The sequence below is a fragment of the Triticum aestivum genome, chromosome 5B, assembly GCF_018294505.1.
Source record: "Triticum aestivum cultivar Chinese Spring chromosome 5B, IWGSC CS RefSeq v2.1, whole genome shotgun sequence".
Classification (NCBI taxonomy): Eukaryota; Viridiplantae; Streptophyta; class Magnoliopsida; order Poales; family Poaceae; genus Triticum; species Triticum aestivum.
The window spans coordinates 281,748,714-281,768,087 of record NC_057807.1 but is presented as its reverse complement, the minus strand read 5'-3'; positions in this window follow the sequence as shown (position 1 = coordinate 281,768,087).

Sequence of the window (19,374 nt, the reverse complement as noted above, 5' to 3'; positions counted from 1 at the left end):
GGCGCCCACGTGATCCGTAGATGGATCTGGATTGTCTTGCCTTGTCCTCCAATATATCTCGCAAGTCCGGGGCGTTCCCTCTTGGCTTCGCACTCTTGGAGCGATGCAGGGGTACGGATTTGGCTGGGGGCCTGGATGCCTCTCTGTCACGACCACGGGGTGGTCGGTCAGCCATGTCGTGCGCTGGTGATGAAGGTATGTATGCTTCCTCCTCTAATCGGGGGAGCAACTTGCGTCTTGGGTAACTTTTGGAGGGGCGTTCGAGTTTATACTCTTCGGCCGCGAGGACCTCGGTCCATCGATCAGCCAGCAGATCTTGATCAGCTTGGAGCTGTTGCTGCTTTTTCTTTAGGCTATTTGCTGTGGCTATGAGCTTGCGCTTGAAGCGCTCTTGTTCGACGGGATCCTCAGGTACGACGAATTCATCATTGTTGAGGCTTGCTTCGTCTTCGGAGGGAGGCATATAATTATCATCCTCAACCCCTTCGTCTGCCGCCCTGTCGTGAGGGCTTGCTTCTGCGTCCTTCTGCGCTGAGTCTTGCTGGAGGGGATTGTCTTCGGCACTCTCCGGAGTGTTATTGTCTCCCATGCCGGAATCTCCATTCTTGCTGTGGCGGGATTTAGAGCGGCGCCGCTGACGTCGGCGTTTGGGCTGCTTCTTTAGAGAATCTGCTTCCGCTTCTTCTTCGCCATCCCCATCTTTTGGGGTGTCCACCATGTATATGTCGTATGACGAGGTGGTCTTCCAGTGCCCTGTAGGCGCTGGTTCCTGTTCGTCTCCGGCATCATCGTCCATAGCGTCGATGTCGTCGGAGTCATAGTCTAGAATGTCGGTTAGATCCTCGACAGTGGCTACAAAGTGGGTGGTGGGTGGGTTCTGAATTTCTCCATCGTCCGAACTCCAACCGTCCTGGCCATAGTCCGGCCAGGATTCTCCTGATAGCGAGAGACGCTTCAGTGAATTCAGGATATCGCCAAAAGGCGAGTGTTGGAAAATGTCCGCGGCGGTGAATTCCATGACCGGCGCCTAATTCGTATCATTTGGTAGGGGCACGGGAGGTTCGGAGTCCGGCGAGGAGTCCGGCGCCTCGGAATCACGGGTTTCGCAGGGGACAAGATCAGTGTTCGGCTCCATCGCCGTGGATGTTGAAGCCCCCAGGGCGGCGTCTACCCACCGGCCCTCGATATGGGCGATCGGCTCCGGGCTAATGGCCGAAGCGGATCCGAGTGCGGCCACCAAGGCACTGTCCGGCGGCAGAGCTAGATCGTGCCCATCGTCACAGTGCGGCGCGCTTGGCTGTGGCTCGAGTCCGTTGAAGATCAAGTCTCCGTGGACATCGGCCGTGAAGTTTAAGCTTCCGAATCTGACCTGACGGCCAGGGGCGTAGCTTTCGATCTGCTCCAGATGGCCAAGAGAATTGGCCCGTAGTGCAAAGCCGCCGAATACAAAGATCTGTCCGGGGAGAAAAGTCTCACCCAGGACAGCGTTGTTGGTTGAAGATGCCATCAAGCCTATCGGTGACGACACAGAGGAACTCTCAATGAAAGCACCAATGTCGGTGTCAAAACCGGCGGATCTCGGGTAGGGGGTCCCGAACTGTGCGTCTAGGCGGATGGTAACAGGAGACAAGGGACACAGTATTTTTACCCAGGTTCGGGCCCTCTCGATGGAGGTAAAACCCTATGTCCTGCTTGATTAATATTGATGATGTGGGTAGTACAAGAGTAGATCTACCACGAGATCAAGGAGGCTAAACCCTAGAAGCTAGCCTATGGTATGATTGTTGTAATGTATGTTGTCCTACGGACTAAAACCCTCCGGTTTATATAGACACCGGAGAGGCTAGGGTTACACAAAGTCGGTTACAATGGTAGGAGATCCACATATCCGTATTGCCAAGCTTGCCTTCCACGCCAAGGAAAGTACCTTCCGGACACGAGCCGGAGTCTTCAATCTTCTATCTTCGTAGTCTGGGAGTCCGGCGGATAATGATAGTCCGGCTGTCCGGACACTCCCTAGTCCAGGACTCCCTCAGTCATCATGGCTCACGTCAGCTGAGCTCCATGAGGTAGCTGCATAGAACTCTCAGCCCCTCAGGAGCCCTCCTGAGGAGGCCAACTCCTTTGGGGGTCTTGGCATTGTCCGCCTTGCAAGGCTTGGCCCCTCGCGAGGGTCTTTTGGTGTTGATGTCAAAGCTGGGCCATACCAGGCCATCAATGGAGCCACGCGGTGGGCTGCAGGCGGGCAGGACTGGATACCCCCAAGTCCAGGACGCCGACACCAATCATGAGCTCTCTAGAGAAATTACTATTCAGAATTTTTATGCTCGGCTTTCTCATGATGATCGATCCATGCTCGATACTTCTTGCACTGTTTCTTTTATGAAGAAGACTATTGAATTCAGGTGGGATCTTTTAGAAAGAATTAAATGCAACTATGAAGATTGGGAACATGACGAAGGTAAAGAGTCAGGTATTAAGCTTGAATTTGATTGTGTTAAATCTTTTACGAATACTGCTGCTCATGTTGATCTCCCTAAGGAGAAGCAGTTTAAATATCATCTCCCTATTAAAGAAGAAATTAAAGAACTGGTCATGGTTAAGGATGAAACTATCATTTACAATGTTAATCCAGTTGTGCCTGCTGCTTATATTGAAAAACCACCTTTCCTTGTAAGGATAAAGGAACATGCTAAGGTCTCAACTGTGGTTCGCAAAAGTAATATGAAAACACACAAACTTGCTGAGCAAATTAAAGTAGAACCTAGTGTTGCTATGGTTAAAGATCTCCTGGTAGAAAATATTGATGGGCTGTTATTTACTTCTGTGATGAAGCTGCTAGAATTGTCAAACCCGATGAAAAGGATAAACATAGACCTGTTGTTGGCTGATAACCCACAAGTATAGGGGATAGTTGTAGCCTCTTTCGATAAGTAAGAGTGTCAAACCCAACGAGGAGCTAAAGGTAGAACAAATGCTCTCTCAAGTCCTATCAGCCACTGATACGACTCTACGCACGCTTGACGTTCGCTTTACCTAGAAAAAGTATGAAACTAGAAGTACTTTGTAGGTGTGAAAGGATAAGCTTGCAAGAAAGTAAAGAACACGTAAATAAAAAGTAGGGGCTGTTTAGATAAAGAAGCAACAAAGTAAATATAGCGAGTGTGGAAAAGTGGTGGTAGGAGTTGTGAAATTGTCCCTAAGCAATTGACTATGTTACTAGACCGGTAATAGCTATTGCAATTTTATTTGAGGGAGAGGCATAAGCTAACATACTTTCTCTACTTGGATCATATGCACTTATGATTGGAACTCTAGCAAGCATCCACAACTACTAAAGATTCATTAAGGTAAAACCCAACCATAGCATTAAAGCATCAAGTCCCCTTTTATCCCATACACAAACAACCTACTTACTCGGGTCTGTGCTTCTGTCACTCACGCCACCCACCATAAGCAAATCATAAACATATTGCAAACCCTACATCGGGAATCCTTCACGCTTGCGCGACACGGAGGGCACAATAGGACAGCACCAATAATAAAACATGCAACTCAAACCAATCATAGCAATTCATCAATCACCGATAGGACAACGAAAATATACTCAGACATCATAGGATGGCAACACATCATCGGAAAATAATATGAAGCATAAAGCACCATGTTCAAGTAGAGGGTACAGCGGGTTGCGGGAGAGTGGACCGCTGAATATAGAAGGAGGAAGGTGATGGAGATGTTGGTGAAGATGATGGCGGTGTTGGTGAAGATCGCGGTGATGATGATGGCCCCCGGCGGCGTTCCGGCACCACTTGAAGCAAGGGGGAGAGAGCCCCCTTCTTCTTCTTCTTCCTTGACCTCCTCCCTAGATGGGAGAAGGGTTTCCTCTCTGATCCTTGGCTCCCATGGCTTGGGAGGGGCGAGAGCCCCTCCGAGATTGGCTCTATCTCTCTATTTCTGCGTTCTGTTCTGGTTCTGTTTCACCGTTTTGTGTATATATGGAGATCCATAACTCCGATTGGCATGAAACCTTCGCCGTGATTTTTTTCCAAATATTAGCTTTCTTGCGGCAAAAGAAGAGCGTCAACCGCCTTACGGTGGGCTCACGAGGGTAGGGGGCGCGCCCAGGGGGGCAGGCGCGCCCCCCTGCCTCATGACCACCTCGGGCACTGGTTCGCGTTGAATTTTCTTCCGGAATTTTCCATATTTTCCAAAAATAAGCTCCGTCCGTTTTTACCCCGTTTGGACTCCGTTTGATATGGATATTCTGCGAAACATAAAACATGCAACAGATACGAACTGGCACTGGGCACTGGATCAATAAGTTAGTCCCAAAAATAATATAAAAAGTTGCCAAAAAGTATATGAAAGTGAATAATATTGGCATGGAACAATCAAAAATTACAGTTATGACGGAGACGTATCAGCATCCCCAAGCTTAATTCCTGCTCGTCCTCGAGTATGTAAATGATAAAAAAGAATAATTTTTGATGTGGAATGCTACCTAGCATAATCTTGATCATATGTCCAATCATGGCATGAATATTAAGACACGAGTGATTCAAAGCAATAGCCTATCATTTGACATAAAACAATAATACTTCGAGTGTACCAATAAAGCAATCATGTCTTTTCAAAACAACAAGGCAAAAGCAAGCATATCCCTACAAAATCATACAGTTTGGCCATTATTCATTTTCGTCACACAAAATGCCCCCATCATGCACAACCCCGATGACAAGCCGAGCAATTGGTTCATACTTTTTAACGCGCTTAAGCTTTTTCATCCCTCACGCAATACATGAGTGCAAGCCATGGATATAGCACTATAGGTGGAATAGAATATAATGATGGAGGTTATGCGGAGAAGACAAAAAAGGAGAAAGTCTCACATCGACGCGGCTAATCAACGGGCTATGGAGATGCCCATCAATTGATGTCAATGCGAGGAGTAGGGATTGCCATGCAACGGATGCACTAAGAGCTATAAGTGTATGAAAGCTCAAAAAAAGAAACTAAGTGGGTGTTGGAATATACAAGCCAAGTTCTATAATGAAAATTCCCACTAGTATATGAAAGTGACAACATAGGAGACAATCTATATGAAGAACATGGTGCTACTTTGAAGCACAAGATATGAGACTCACTACATGAAGAACATGGTGCTACTTTGAAGCACAAGTGTGGAAAAAGAGATAGTAACTGTCGGTGTCAAAACCGGCGGATCTCGGGTAGGGGGTCCCGAACTGTGCGTCTAGGCAGATGGTAACAGGAGGCAAGGGACGCGATTTTTTACCCAGGTTCAGGCCCTCTTGATGGAGGTAAAACCCTACGTCCTGCTTGATTAATATTTATGATGTGTATTACAAGAGTGGATCTACCACGAGATCAAGGAGGCTAAACCCTAGAAGCTAGCCTATGGTATGATTGTTGTAATGGAGGTTATATCCTACGGACTAAAGCCCTCCGGTTTATATAGACACCGGAGAGGGCTAGGGTTACACAGAGTCGGTTACAATAGTAGGAGATCAACATATCCGTATCGCCAAGCTTGCCTTCCACGCCAAGGAAAGTCCCATCCAGACACGGGACGGAGTCTTCAATCTTGTATCTTCGTAGTCTTGGAGTCCGGCGGACGATGATAGTCCGGCTGTCCGGACACCCCCTAGTCCAGGACTCCCTCAGTAGCCCCTGAACCTGGCTTCAATGACGATGAGTCCGGCGCGCATAATGTTTGGCACTTCAAGGCGGGTTCCTCCTTTGAATAATCCGGAGAAGATTGTGAACACCAGGATAGTGTCCGGCTCTGCAAAATAAATTCCACATTCCACCGTAGAGAGAATAATATATACACAAGTTCAATCTGCTGACGTTTTTTGTGGCATGACATCACACCACTACCAAGCCTTTGCTTGAATCATTTTTTATTATACCACCTCAGCGCGTTTAGCGAAGCGGTTTCCTTGGCACGTCTTGTCGAAGCAGAAATCGTGTTCCCCTTATTCCGGGATTCTCATCAATACGGACGTGGGTAACCCAACCGCGCCATTGATGGTGGCGCTTGGGAAATAAGCAAGTTTTACCAGGCTAGGGGGGACGCATAGTCTTCGTCTGCCTATATATAAGGGATAAGGATTCACCTTCTCACCTACGCCTTCTTCCTCCTTTGCTTATCCATCTCCACGCACTCGAGCTCCAGCGCCCAAGTTCGCACATCTCGCCTCGACCTTCTCCGACCATGTCCGGAGCGGGAGGTAAATGGCTGGCCTCCACCGTTAAGGAGGAGCACATCACAAAGCTGCACAACGCCGGATACCTTTCCGACGATGTCGCGCACCGGCTGCCCGACGAGGGGCAGCTCATCCCCACCCCGGGCCCCATGAGAGGGTCGTTTTCCTCCCCCACTTCCTCCGCGGACTGGGCTTTCCACTTCACCCCTTTGTCCGGGGGCTCATGTTCTACTACGGCCTGGATTTCCATGATCTGGCGCCGAACTTCATCCTCAACATCTCGGCGTTTATCGTCGTGTGCGAGGCCTTCCTCTGCATCCAGCCCCACTTCGGCTTGTGGCTCAAGACCTTCAATGTCAAGCCGAAGGTGGTGAAGGGCACTCAAGCGGAGTGCGGAGGCGCCATGTTGGGCAAGATGCCCAACGTCCTTTGGTTCGAAGGGGCCTTCGTGGAATCCGTCAAGGGCTGGCAATCGGGGTGGTTCTACATCACCGAGCCGCGCGACCCTACGTGGGCGGCGGCCCCCGAGTTCAGATCTGGCATCCCCACGCAGCTCACCTCTTGGAAAGAGAAGGGCTTGCTGTGGGGAAATTCGAAGGAGCTGACGGGACTCCAAGCCTGTATCCAGAAGCTGGTGAACAAGAAGCTAAGGCTGGTCAACATGGTCCAAGTCATGCTCGTCCGCCGGATACTCCCATGCCAAGAACTGGCATTCAATCTGTGGGAGTTCGATCCGGAACAGCACCAGGCGCTGAGCGGGCTCTTCGACACAACGTACGAAGGCGCCTGGAGGGTGCTGTTTAAGGGCGCCGAAGCCCCCACGTCCGTGACGGAAGATCGCGGATTCCACTCGCAGCGTCCAGCTGACGAGGTAAGTGATTCTACCCCCTTACGGGACACTTGTTGTTAATATTTTGACCCTAAGCGGGTTTTTTAATCTCCCTTCTCCTTTGACAGGAATGGATGAAGAAGGCCGAGCAGCTCGTCTGCCCGGCTCCCATGCCAGAAGACCCAGTGGACGCCCGTCTGGCGGGGCTGTTGGTTCTGGCACCGCACATGGTGCCAGAGAAGAGGGCCAAGAAGGTGGGCACAGGCACTCGAAAGAGTTCCCATTTTCAGGTGTCCGACGACTCCGAGGCGGATTCCTCCCCCGAAGATGAGGAGGAGGAAGAAGACTCTCTCCCAGAGGGGGGAGAGAGAAAGAGGAAGGCCTCCCCAACAGGGGAGGCCGAAGGGTCCAAGAGGGGGAAGAACTATTCCCCCGGACGGCTCCGAGGCGGATTCCTCCCCCGAAGATGAGGAGGAGGAAGAAGACTCTCTCCCAGAGGGGGGAGAGAGAAAGAGGAAGGCCTCCCCAACAGGGAAGGCTGAAGGGTCCAAGAGGGGAAGAACTATTCCCCCGGACGGCTCCGCCAACACCAACGTTGGCGAAAAAGAGTGGCCCTCGAGGGCCAGGCCTCAGGCGAGATCGTAATTATCCGGATCCCTGAATGATCTGCAATTTCTTTTTGCCACATAGCGTCCTTCTAACGCCGCATACTGTCTGCAGTCCGGCCGATGATGATCTCCCTGCTTCGTCGAGCGGGTCGTTGGCGGCGTCAGATGTGGAATCCGTTCCGACTGCCTCCACGCCTCGCGCCGCTGAGGACGCCGAGGTGGGATCCCAGGAAGGGACCCATCAGGAGGAGGCTCCGGAGGTGCCGCAAGGCAGCCTCCCGGACTTTGTGCCGGACTCTACGCCGGAACCCGCAGTGGTTCTAGAGTCCGGCAGGCGGCCCCTTCGCAAGAAGGGCAAGACCGTGACACCGGCGGCCCCCGTCCAACCGGAGGCGCTGGACAACTTGTTGGAGGCGCTCAAAGGCGCTTCCATCGAAGAAGAACACCGCACTATTATGAGTGCGGTGATTCAGAAGGTTCAGCTCGCCAAGAGCGGGCTGACCGAAGCCTCCAGCAGCCTTCTAACAGGCTTTGAGGTAAGAAGTTAAAATTATGTAATGTAATACCGCATAGACAGTAGCCCCTGATGCTCAGTTCGGCGTTCGGAAAGAAAAGCCGGACTGAGGATCTAAAAAGATATACGCAGGGTTGCTTAAAAATTATGTCAATATGGGTTTGCAGGCTGCGCTGCTGACCTCTGCCGCATTGACTGCGGAGGTCAGTGCATTGAAGCAGGATCTCGAGCAGTACGAGCAAGAGCTTGGCCATGCCAAGAAGCAGATCGAGGACAAAGAAGGTGAGTAACACCACTTTAAAGATTTACCTTACAGAAAAGGATTTAGGTTGCAATAAAAATGACAAGGATAACGTGGGTACTGCAGGGGCCACTAACGAGGTGGCAACCCTGAAGGAGGCTGTGTCCGCGGCCGAACGCAATGCGGCCGCGGAACGGGCAGAGCAAGAGAAGCAAGAGGCGCGGGTGGCGGAAGTGCGGCAAGAGCTCCAGGCTCTCATGGAGAAGCATGAGAGTTTGGAGCACGACTCAAAGACTCGAGAGTCCGAGCTCGCTTCGGCTCTCGAAAGTGCCAAGTCCGCCAAAGCCGAGGCCCATAAGGCCCTTCAGGAGGTTGAGGATGTGAAGAAGATAGCGGCGGGTAAGGCATTTTTCATGCAAAGCAAGCATGTTAATGTAAACTACCTGACACTTACCCGCATTCGAAGCTCTCCAGGGGCATTTGCAGATCTGCCACGCAGTATATCCGATGCCGCCGCATTCTACCGTGGCCAGGAGGGGAGCTCGACGGAGAAGGTCTTCTGGTCTCAGTATGCTGAGGCCGGCCATCCGGTGCCCCCTAGCGACCAGCTGAAACAGCTGGTCGAGCTCCACAAGGCGGCTGAGGAGGCCATGAAGGGCCTCATAGTCCGGCTGTGGCCTGGACAGGCCATGCCTGGGAGCTATTTCGGCCTCGTGCGGCAGCTGGTGGATGCGTGCCCCTGGGTGGAAGTCATCAAGCGCTCCGCCTGTATTGAAGGTGCTCGTCGGGCCCTTGCCCGCACAAAGGTGCACTGGGGCAGGCTGGATGCGGAGAAGCTTCTTACTGACCCGCCGCCAGCGGGCAAGGAGTATCGTACGCCCGAAATGTACTATAAGACTGTCCTGAAGGGTGCCCGCAATATTGCGGATGAGTGCCCTAGAGATGTAATTTTTGAGTAAACTTGCTATGTATTATCCTGTGCGCTGAAAACTTTTTTCATATGCGCTAAGAAACACTTGTTTAATTTAAAATATTACCTTCTGTGCGTCCGTTTATAAGATCTGAGAGATGGCAAGTCATTGGCTTCAGCCCCCGAGCCGTGAGTGCTGGGGTGTTTGGGATAAACTTGAGCACTCTTGTTCCCATTTTCGGGTCCATCGAGGGAGGCACTCAACACAACGAACAAGGAAACCGGACTTATAGTGCTTGAACACTCTCACTTAGCCATAGAATTCTATAATTTTAAATTTCGGCGAAGCCCCGAGTATTCGGAAGACCGAATTCGGGGCGCTATCCACGCCTTCGTCGGACATTATCCGGTACTTCGCTTGAAGCGGCATAAGTCTTTAAGGACCCGAAAAGACCTCTCGAACAGCGACCGGTCTCTCGCCTTATCATGCCAGTCAGTTTTAGCTTTCTCCACTGAGGCGCTCGCCAGCTCAACCGGGGCGCAATCGCAGTGGTTCTCCCAGTGCCACCTTAGCCGACAGAACAGAACGTAAGGCACCAAAACATGGGAGCCGGGCAAACCCAACTATTGACCCAAGACATGATTCGGAGCCGATTCATATAATGCTATAAGTTCGGGGTGCCGCACTTGTGAAAGTGTTCGGACTTATCACATCATAATGCGGGGAACGTAAGCCTCTGGTGTATTCGGCCGTACCAAAATATACGGGTGTGAGATGTCATTAATGAACATATGTGTAAAGTAATGCAATAACATGCAAAAGATGCTGCATTATTTATTCAAGGAGTTCTGCTATGAGTGCGGAAGGATACAAATAGTGCGGTAAGCAAGGGATTGGACTAAATAAACATGTCCCCCTCCAGGGGTGGGCTGCAGACTGGTGTATATAATCGAATTTAATGCTCGTAATGGAAACCACCTGAATGTTCGTCGCAGCCTTCTTCCCTCCCTGGCTGTTGCATCGTGAGTTCGGCGGGATCGCCGCGGACAGGACCTCTGGTGAACGGAGTCTTGTGAGCCCCTGGTGTGGTCGAGCCGCACTCCGGGGCTATTGTGATCGTGCCCCTCCCCCAGGCCCATGGTATCTCCAGAGCGCAATGATGTACGCGGAGGGTTGGTTTTACAATCATGCGAGGGCTGGGGTCAGGGCTGCATTGCTACGCGTGCTCGGATCGTGCCAGGTGGTCTTGGTTGATGTTGCTCCGGGCGCGTTTGGCCGTATCCGGCCGTTTAACGGCCGGACTCGAAAATTGCCTAAAAAGGCTGCTCTGTACTTCTGCCGCGAGAGCCGCTGTATGTTCCTCCGTTCGGAGGGAGCGTTCCGTATTTCCGTTGACCGTGACGACTCCACGAGGGCCTGACATCTTGAGCTTGAGGTATGCATAATGCGGCACCGCGTTGAACTTTGCAAACGCGGTTCGTCCGAGCAGAGCGTGATAGCCACTACGGAACGGGACTATGTCGAAGATTAACTCCTCGCTCCGGAAATTGTCCGGGGATCCGAAGACCACTTCCAGTGTGACTGAGCCTGTACAGTTGGCTTCAACACCCGGTATGACGCCTTTAAAGGTCGTCTTTGTAGGTTTAATCCTTGAGGGGTCTATGCCCATCTTGTGCACTGTATCCTGATAAAGCAGGTTCAGGCTACTGCCGCCGTCCATCAGGACTCTCGTGAGGTGAAATCCATCGACGATTGGGTCTAAAACCAATGCGGCGAATCCGCCATGGCGGATACTGGTCGGATGGTCTCTTCGATCGAAAGTAATCGGGCAAGAGGACCATGGATTGAACTTAGGGGCGACTGGCTCCATCGCATATACGTCCCTTAGTGCACGCTTCCGCTCCCTCTTGGGTATATGGGTTGCGTATATCATGTTCACCGTCCGCACTTGTGGGGGGAAACCCTTCTGTCCTCTACTGTTCGGCGGCCAGGTTTCTTCCTCGTCATCGTTATGTAGCCCCTTGTCATTGTTTTCGGCAATTAACTTGCCTGCCTGCTTGAATACCCAACAGTCTCTGTTGGTGTGGTTAGCTGGCTTTTCGGGGGTGCCATGTATCTGGCATAGGCGGTCGAGGATTCGGTCCAAATTGGACGGACCCGGAGTGGTTCTTTTGAATGGCTTCTTGCGGTGGCGACGAGTCTTCTGTGAAGTTTTTTGTGTTCCGGTAGTATGTCCGGTGTGAGGTCGTCCGAACTGTTGGTTTCGCCGGGATTGGATTGATTATCTGGTTCGCCATGTTTGGACGGCTGCTTGGTTGCATGTTCGTCGTCCACTGGTTTGCCCTGCTCTAACGCTGGGTCATTAGGAGTGCTGTCTTTGTCGAGGCGGGGCTTAGGGGCTTTGGTTGTTTATCGGCGGGTTTATCCTTAGCCGCACCCCGTTGTTCCTCGTCGCCGCTTCCTTTTGGGGTATCCACCATATATACGTCATGTGTCGAGGTGGTCTTCCAGTGCCATGTAGGTGCTGGTTCTTGATCGTCTCCGTCGTCGTCGTCCATGCCGTTGATGTCTTCGGAGTCATAGTCTAGCATGTCTGTTAGATCGTCGACAGTGGCTACAAAGTGGGTGGTGGGTGGGCCCTGAATTTCTTCGTCGTCCGCATCCCAACCGTCCTGGCCATAGTCCGGCCAGGTCTCTCCGGATAGTGAGAGATGCTTTAGTGAATTTAGGATGTCGCCAAAAGGCGAGTGCTGAAAGATGTCCGCCGCGGTGAACTCCATGATCGGCGCCCAATCGGATTCGATTGGCAGAGGCGCCGGAGGTTCGGAGTCCGGCAAGGAGTCCGGCACCTCGGAGTCACGAGCTTTATGGGGGACAAGGTTAGAGTTCGGCTCCATCGCCGCGGAAGTTGCAGCCCCCGAGGCGGTGTCCAGCCACCGGTCCTCGATCTGGGCGATCGGCTCCGGACTGAAGGCCGAAGCGGATTCGTGTGCGGCCACCAAGGCACTGTCCGGCGGCAGAGCTAAATCATGCCCATCGTGACAGCGCGGCACGCTCGGTTGTGGCTCGAGTCCGTTGAAGATCAAGTCCCCACGGATGTCGGTCGTGAAGTTTAGGCTTCCGAACCTGACCTGATGGCCAGGGGCGTAGCTTTCGATCTGCTCCAGATGGCCAAGTGAGTTGGCCCACAGTGCGAAGCCGCCGAATACGAAGATCTGTCCGGGGAGAAAAGTCTCACCCTGGACGGCGTTGCTGATTGAAGAAGCCATCGAGCCTATCGGTGACGACACAGAGGAACTCTCAATGAAAGCACCAATGTCGGTGTCAAAACCGGCGGATCTCGGGTAGGGGGTCCCGAACTGTGCGTCTAGGCGTATGGTAACAGGAGGCAAGTGACACGATGTTTTACCCAGGTTCGGGCCCTCTTGATGGAGGTAAAACCCTACGTCCTGCTTGATTAATATTTATGATGTGTATTACAAGAGTGGATCTACCACGAGATCAAGGAGGCTAAACCCTAGAAGCTGGCCTATGGTATGATTGTTGTAATGGAGGTTATATCCTACGGACTAAAGCCCTCCGGTTTATATAGACACCAGAGAGGGCTAGGGTTACACAGAGGCGGTTACAATGGTAGGAGATCTACATATCCGTATCGCCAAGCTTGCCTTCCACGCCAAGGAAAGTCCCATCCGGACACGGGACGGAGTCTTCAATCTTGTATCTTCGTAGTCTTGGAGTCCGGCGGACGATGATAGTCCGGCTGTCCGGACACCCCCTAGTCCAGGACTCCCTCAGCAACGTTGCCCATTTTATTCTTTTTTTTCTTTGGCCCCCTTTTTTATTTAGGCTTCTTTGGCCTTTCCTTTTTTTTATGGGACAATGTTCTATAGTGATGATCATCACACTTTTATTTACTTACAACTCGATATTACAACTCGATACTGGAACAAAGATATGACTCTATATGAATGCTTTCGGTGGTGTACCGGGATGTGCAATGATCTAGCATAGCAATGACATCAAAAAACGGACAAGCCATGAAAACATCATGCTAGCTATCTTACAATCATGCAAAGAAATATGACAATGAATGCTCAAGTCATGAATATGATGATGATGGAAGTTGCATGGCAATATATCTCGGAATGGCTATGGAAATGCCATGATAGGTAGGTATGGTGAGGCTTATGTGTGATAGAGCATATCGTATCACGGGGTTTGGATGCACCGGCGAAGTTTGCACCAACTCTCGAGGTGAGAAAGGGCAATGCACGGTATCGAAGAGGCTAGCAATGATGGAAAGGTAAAAGTGCGTATAATCCATGGACTCACATTAGTCATAAAGAACTCATGTACTTATTGCAAAAGTTTATTAGCCCTCGAAGAAAAGTACTAGTACGCATGCCCCTAGGGGGATAGATTGGTAGGAAAAGACCATCGCCCGTCCCCGACCGCCACTCATAAGGAAGACAATCAAAGAAACACCCCATGCTTCAAATTTGTCACACAACGGTTACCATACGTGCATGCTATGGGACTTGCAAACCTCAACACGAGTGTCTCTACAATCCACAACCACCCACTAGCATGACTCTAATATCACCATCTTTATATCGCAAAACTATTGCAAGGAATCAAACATATCATATTCAACGATCTACAAGTTTATGTAAGATCTTATGACTAACCATGTGAATGACCAATTCCTGTCATCTCTCTAAATAGATATAAGTGAAGCAAGAGAGTTTAATTCTTTCTACAAAATATATGCTCACGCTCTAACAAATATAAGTGAAGCGAAAGAGCATTCTACAAATGGCGGTTTTCTATGTGAAGAGAAACAGGCAATCCAAACTTCAAATGATATAAGTGAAGCACATGAAGCATTCTATAAAGCCATACTCAAAAGATTTAAGTGAAGTGCAATGAGAATTCTATAAATGAACCAAGGACTATCGCATACCAGCATGGTGCATAAAAGAAAAATGAAAACTAAATGCAAAAGACGCTCCAAGACTTGCACATAATGGATGAACGAAACGAATTCGAAAACATACCGATACTTGTTGAAGAAAGAGGGGATGCCTCCCAGCATCCCCAAGCTTAGACGCTTGAGTCTCCTTGAATATTTACTTGGGGTGCCTCGGGCGTCCCCAAGCTTGAGCTCTTGCCTCTCTACCTTTTCCTCATATCGAGACATCCTCGATTAGACACTACATCCACACAAAACTTCAACAGAAAACTCGGTAAGATCCGTTAGATAATAAAGCAAATCACCACTCTAAGTACTGTTGCAAACCAATTCATATTTTGTTTTTGCATTGTGTCTACTGTAATATAGCTTTTCCATGGCTTAATCCACTGATATAAATTGATAGATTCATCAAAACAAGCAAACTATGCATCAAAAAACAGAATCTGTCAAAAACAGAACAGTCTGTAGCAATCTGAACAATCACAATACTTCTAGTAACCCAAAAATTCTACCAAAATTAGGAAAAATAAAAAGTTGTATAGCAATACAGTGGAAAAGGAATCAGAACCATTTGACGTTCCACATAAATAATGTAAAATCGCGCACTACAGCCAAAGTTTCTGTCCTGCATCGTACAAACCAACAAGCATTGTAAACATCCTAAAGGCAAACCTTAGCACATTATTTTTATAAACAATGGAATTATACAAGGGGATAATTATTTTTGATGAAAAGTTTCAGTAATTAAGATTCAAAAAGTTCCCATGGGCATGAACAAAGTTCAAGGACGTCAACACTTTCACAATGCTCGTCTCTCTCACTTTCACTTCTCTTTTTGAAAACTTTTGGGTTCCCCTCTTTATTTTTGTTGTTTTTAAACTATATGAAAGCACTCAACAGAAATGAATGACTCTCTAAAACTTCTGGGTTGTCTCCCCGGCAGCGCTTTCTTTAAAGCCATTAAGCTAGGCATATAGTGCTCAAGTAGTGAATCCACCCGGATCCCAAGGTATATCAAAGCCAATTTTGATTAACAATGATTTGTAATTTAGCAGTGAGCACAAAGTAACATAAATCATGCAACAACGAAGTCTAACTATCTTCCTATGCTGTCACAGCCCTAGAATATTGTTTGTAAATAGTTGCATCTTCATCCAGGCATCATATTTAAATTTCTGAAACTTGAATTGAGGATTGTTGAAGCCTCAAAACTTTAATTAAAAGCAGGGCAAAGAACCCTGGAAATTGCATTTAGTGTTTCCAAAATGGCCTTAAATAATGTTGGTTATATTTGGCAAAGGTTTTTGCACCAAACCAAAAATAATGAGCATTTTTGAGGAATATTTTGGTCAATGAATTTAAATCATTATTTTATTTGGATTTGGAATTATATTCATAACTTGTATAGAATATATTACCAAATACCCTGAAACATTTTATGTGCTTTTGGAAAAGTCCATTAAGCAACATAAATATATTTTGAGGAATTTTTTCACTGGTTTGGATTTGTTCTATTTGAAAACAGGGGCAAAAGAAATAAACAAAGAAAACAAACAGAAATAAAATAGAACAGAAACGTACCTGGCGTCCTGCTACTGTAGTCGGCCCAGCTCCTGGCCAGTCCAGCCCACTGGCCTGGTGCCAGTCATCGCCTACCTCTGCCAGTAGGCAGAGGAGGGACACCGCGACGCCGCAGAGCTCGCCACGCCACCACCCTGCCTGCCTGCCCTCACCCGCGGCAGTGCAGCGCCTCGAAGAGTCTCCTCGGCGCCTCCCCGACCCCCTTTCACTCTCCCTCGTCCCCATCTCCTCCTCTGTCTCTCTCTCCCGCGGTTGCCACGGCCGCCCGAGACCGCCGATGAGCACCTCCGTGGCCACCAACCCTCCCTCGCCCTGCCGCCAGGTCCAGAAGCTCCGCAGTGTCGTCCTCGACCTCCTCGCTGACCTACGCAGCACCGGACGCCCTGAAGCCTCTCCAACACCGCCGTTTCCGACCTCGGGTGCCGGTAATCCCCTCCGTCGATCCGCCGGACGCCGAGCCTCCCCTGCCTCGCTAGCAGTACCAGAAAAACCGCGGTGAGCCGCTACACCATTTCCTCCATGCCGCATTGCCTAATTCGTACTCTAGCCGCATCAACCACCGGAGCCGAGCGCTCCCTACCGCTGGCCATGTCGCCGCCGCGGTTGCAACAACCGCACGTCGCACCAGAGCATGTAGGCGTGCTCAGCACTTCCTCAGGAAGCCGCAAATCCCACCAGTTCAGCTCGAAACGTGCCGTAGCGCCTAACCCGTCGGTGCCCGAACTCCAGCGGCCGCAAAAGAGCTCGCCGCCATCAGCTCCAGCCACCCCAGCTGCTGCCACTTGTCTCTTTGGATGCGCCTCCCTCCCAGGAACCCGTAGGAGCAAACCGCACATCAAACGGTGCTCTATAGCGAGCGCACGGTGCACCTCCGCGGTCGGCCGTGGTCGTCGCCGGTTAGCCTCCGGCAAGCTGTCGTGGCACGGTCATTAGCCACTAATGACCCAGCTAACTAACCCTCTGGGCCAGTGACGCATGGGTCCCACACCCTAATTAACCCAGCTTTATTTCTGCTTAGTCTAACTATAATCCAACGGGACCCATTTGTCTGGGTTGACCCTGCTGACGTCGTCGTTGACCAGGCCCACCTATCTGCGACCCTAATTAGCCCTGAGTCACAGACCAGTGGGTCCCACTGCTCAGGATTGACCCGGGCCATGCACCGTTGACCTGCTGATGTCATGATGATGTCAGGCTGACGCAATAATCCTTTTCGGAATTTAAGTAAATCTTAAATGATTTGTTTAATTCAGAAAATAGCCAAAACTTCTAAAAATCATAGAAAATCAACCGTAGCTCCAAATCAAACAATTTATATATGAAAAATGATCAGAAAAATCCAATCTATCCATCTGCACTGGTTTCATGCATGTTTAAGCAACTTAACCTTGCTGTTCTTATCAAAACATGATAATGCACTTTATGAATTCATAGTTTGAGTTTGAATTTGAATCTTTGGTTCAAATAAGCTCAAACCTTTCTGTTCTTAGCTGCATTAGCCCAAATCACAGCATATTGCCATGTCATGATCATGCATCATATTGTGCATTGCATTGATTGTGTTTCTTCTTTGTTTGTCGGTGGTTGTTCCCTCTCGATAGACGTGTTCCGACATGAGTTCGATGACACCGATGAAGAAACTATATTATCTTCAGAAGTGCTAGGCAAGCAAAAACCCCTTGTTCATTCCGATAAAATCCCACTCTCTCGCTCCTGCTCTCTTTTACTGCATTAGGACAACAACAATTCAACTGTTACATGCTGCGGTAGTTGAACACCTTTCCTCTGCATGACCTGTCATTGCCACAGTAAATAGATGAAACCCACTAGCATGAGTAGGAGTTGTTTGAGCCCTGATGTGCCTACTCATTCATGCTTGTTTGTCATGCCTGCTACTGCTTAGAGTTGAGTCAGGTCTGATTCATCGGGGATGAATTGGAGGTGTGTGAACATGTCCTACTGTGTGTGAGCTAAGTGTGTGAACATGATTTGGTAAAGGTAGCGGTGAGAGGCCATGTAGGAGTACATGGTGGGTTGTCTCATTGCAGCCGTCCTCAGGAACTGAGTTCTGTGTTTGTGATCCATGAACAATTACTACCACACATTGGGTCCCGGTAACTTGACCCCTCTCGACTTATTAATCAACATGATCTCTGTCTAGGAGTTGCAACTAGTTTCTGGTGTTTGTAGGTAGTGTTAGTAGTCTACCAAGTGGCACCCGGTACAAGTGGGCTTGGGATAGACTAGGCACAGTGGCACGGTGTACCAAGTGGCACCCGGATGGTGGGCTTGGGAACCCTGCTCACATCGTTTGGGGCCATGAGCGACACCCCGGCCGGATCTCCTTGCGGATGGAACCCGAATAGGCGATAAACCTGGACGAGAGACTTGTGTGGTTAGTCAAGTCGTGGCCGACTCCCTCGCCAGGCTTCCGCTTGAAGGTTGCCGAGATACACGAGGTGTACATGGCGGTAAGTGGCGAGAGCATGTGTGAAGAAGTACACCCCTGCAGGGTTAACATGATCTATTCGAATAGCCGTGTCCGCGGAAAAGGACTTCTGGGTTGCCTCTACAGTTCATAGACAAGTGAAAGTGGATACTCTAAAATGCGCAAGATAAGCATGAGTGCTATGGATGGCGTTCTCGTAGGGAGACGGGAGCGGATCCATAGTGGTGTATTGATATGGTGAATATGTGGACTCGTGTGCGCCACCTCAAAGGAGTTACTTGCAGTCGTAGTTCAGGTTAGCCACTGAGTCAAAGCTGGCTTGCTGCAGTTAAACCCCACCATCCCTTTGTTGATAATGATGCATATGTAGCTAGTTCTGATGTAAGTCTTGCTGGGTACATTTGTACTCATGTTGCTTAATTTATGTTTTTGCAGAGAGACTTCAGTCTCGCTAGTAGTTCCACGTGGACTTCGACGTTTAGCTTGTTACCTCAGCTACGATCTTGTGCCCTCGGCAGGATCTGGTAGTTAGTCAGGCTTCTCAGCCTTTTTCATTTGTAGTTGTCTGTACTCAGACATGTTAAGCTTCCGCATGTGCTTTGACTTGTATGCTCTGAATGTTGGGTCGTGAGACCCATGTTTGTAATATCTCGCTCCTCGAAGCTTATTGAATAAATACTTGAGTCGTAGAGTCATGTTGTGATGCCATGTTGTATTTGCACATATCGAGCATATTGTGTGTATGATATTGAAATGCTTGGTATGTGTGGGATCTGACTATCTAGTTGTTTATCCTTAGTAGCCTCTCTTACCGGGAAATGTCTCCTAGTGCTTCCACTAAGCCATGGTAGCTTGCTACTGCTCCGGAACACTTAGGCTGGCCGGCATGTGTCCTTCTTCGTTCCTGTGTCTGTCCCCTCGGGGAAATGTCACGCGATGAATACTGGAGTCCTGTTAGCCCGCTACAGCCCGGTTCATCGGAGTCCTGCTAGCCCAGTGCTACAGCCTGGATTCACTCGCTGATGACCGACAC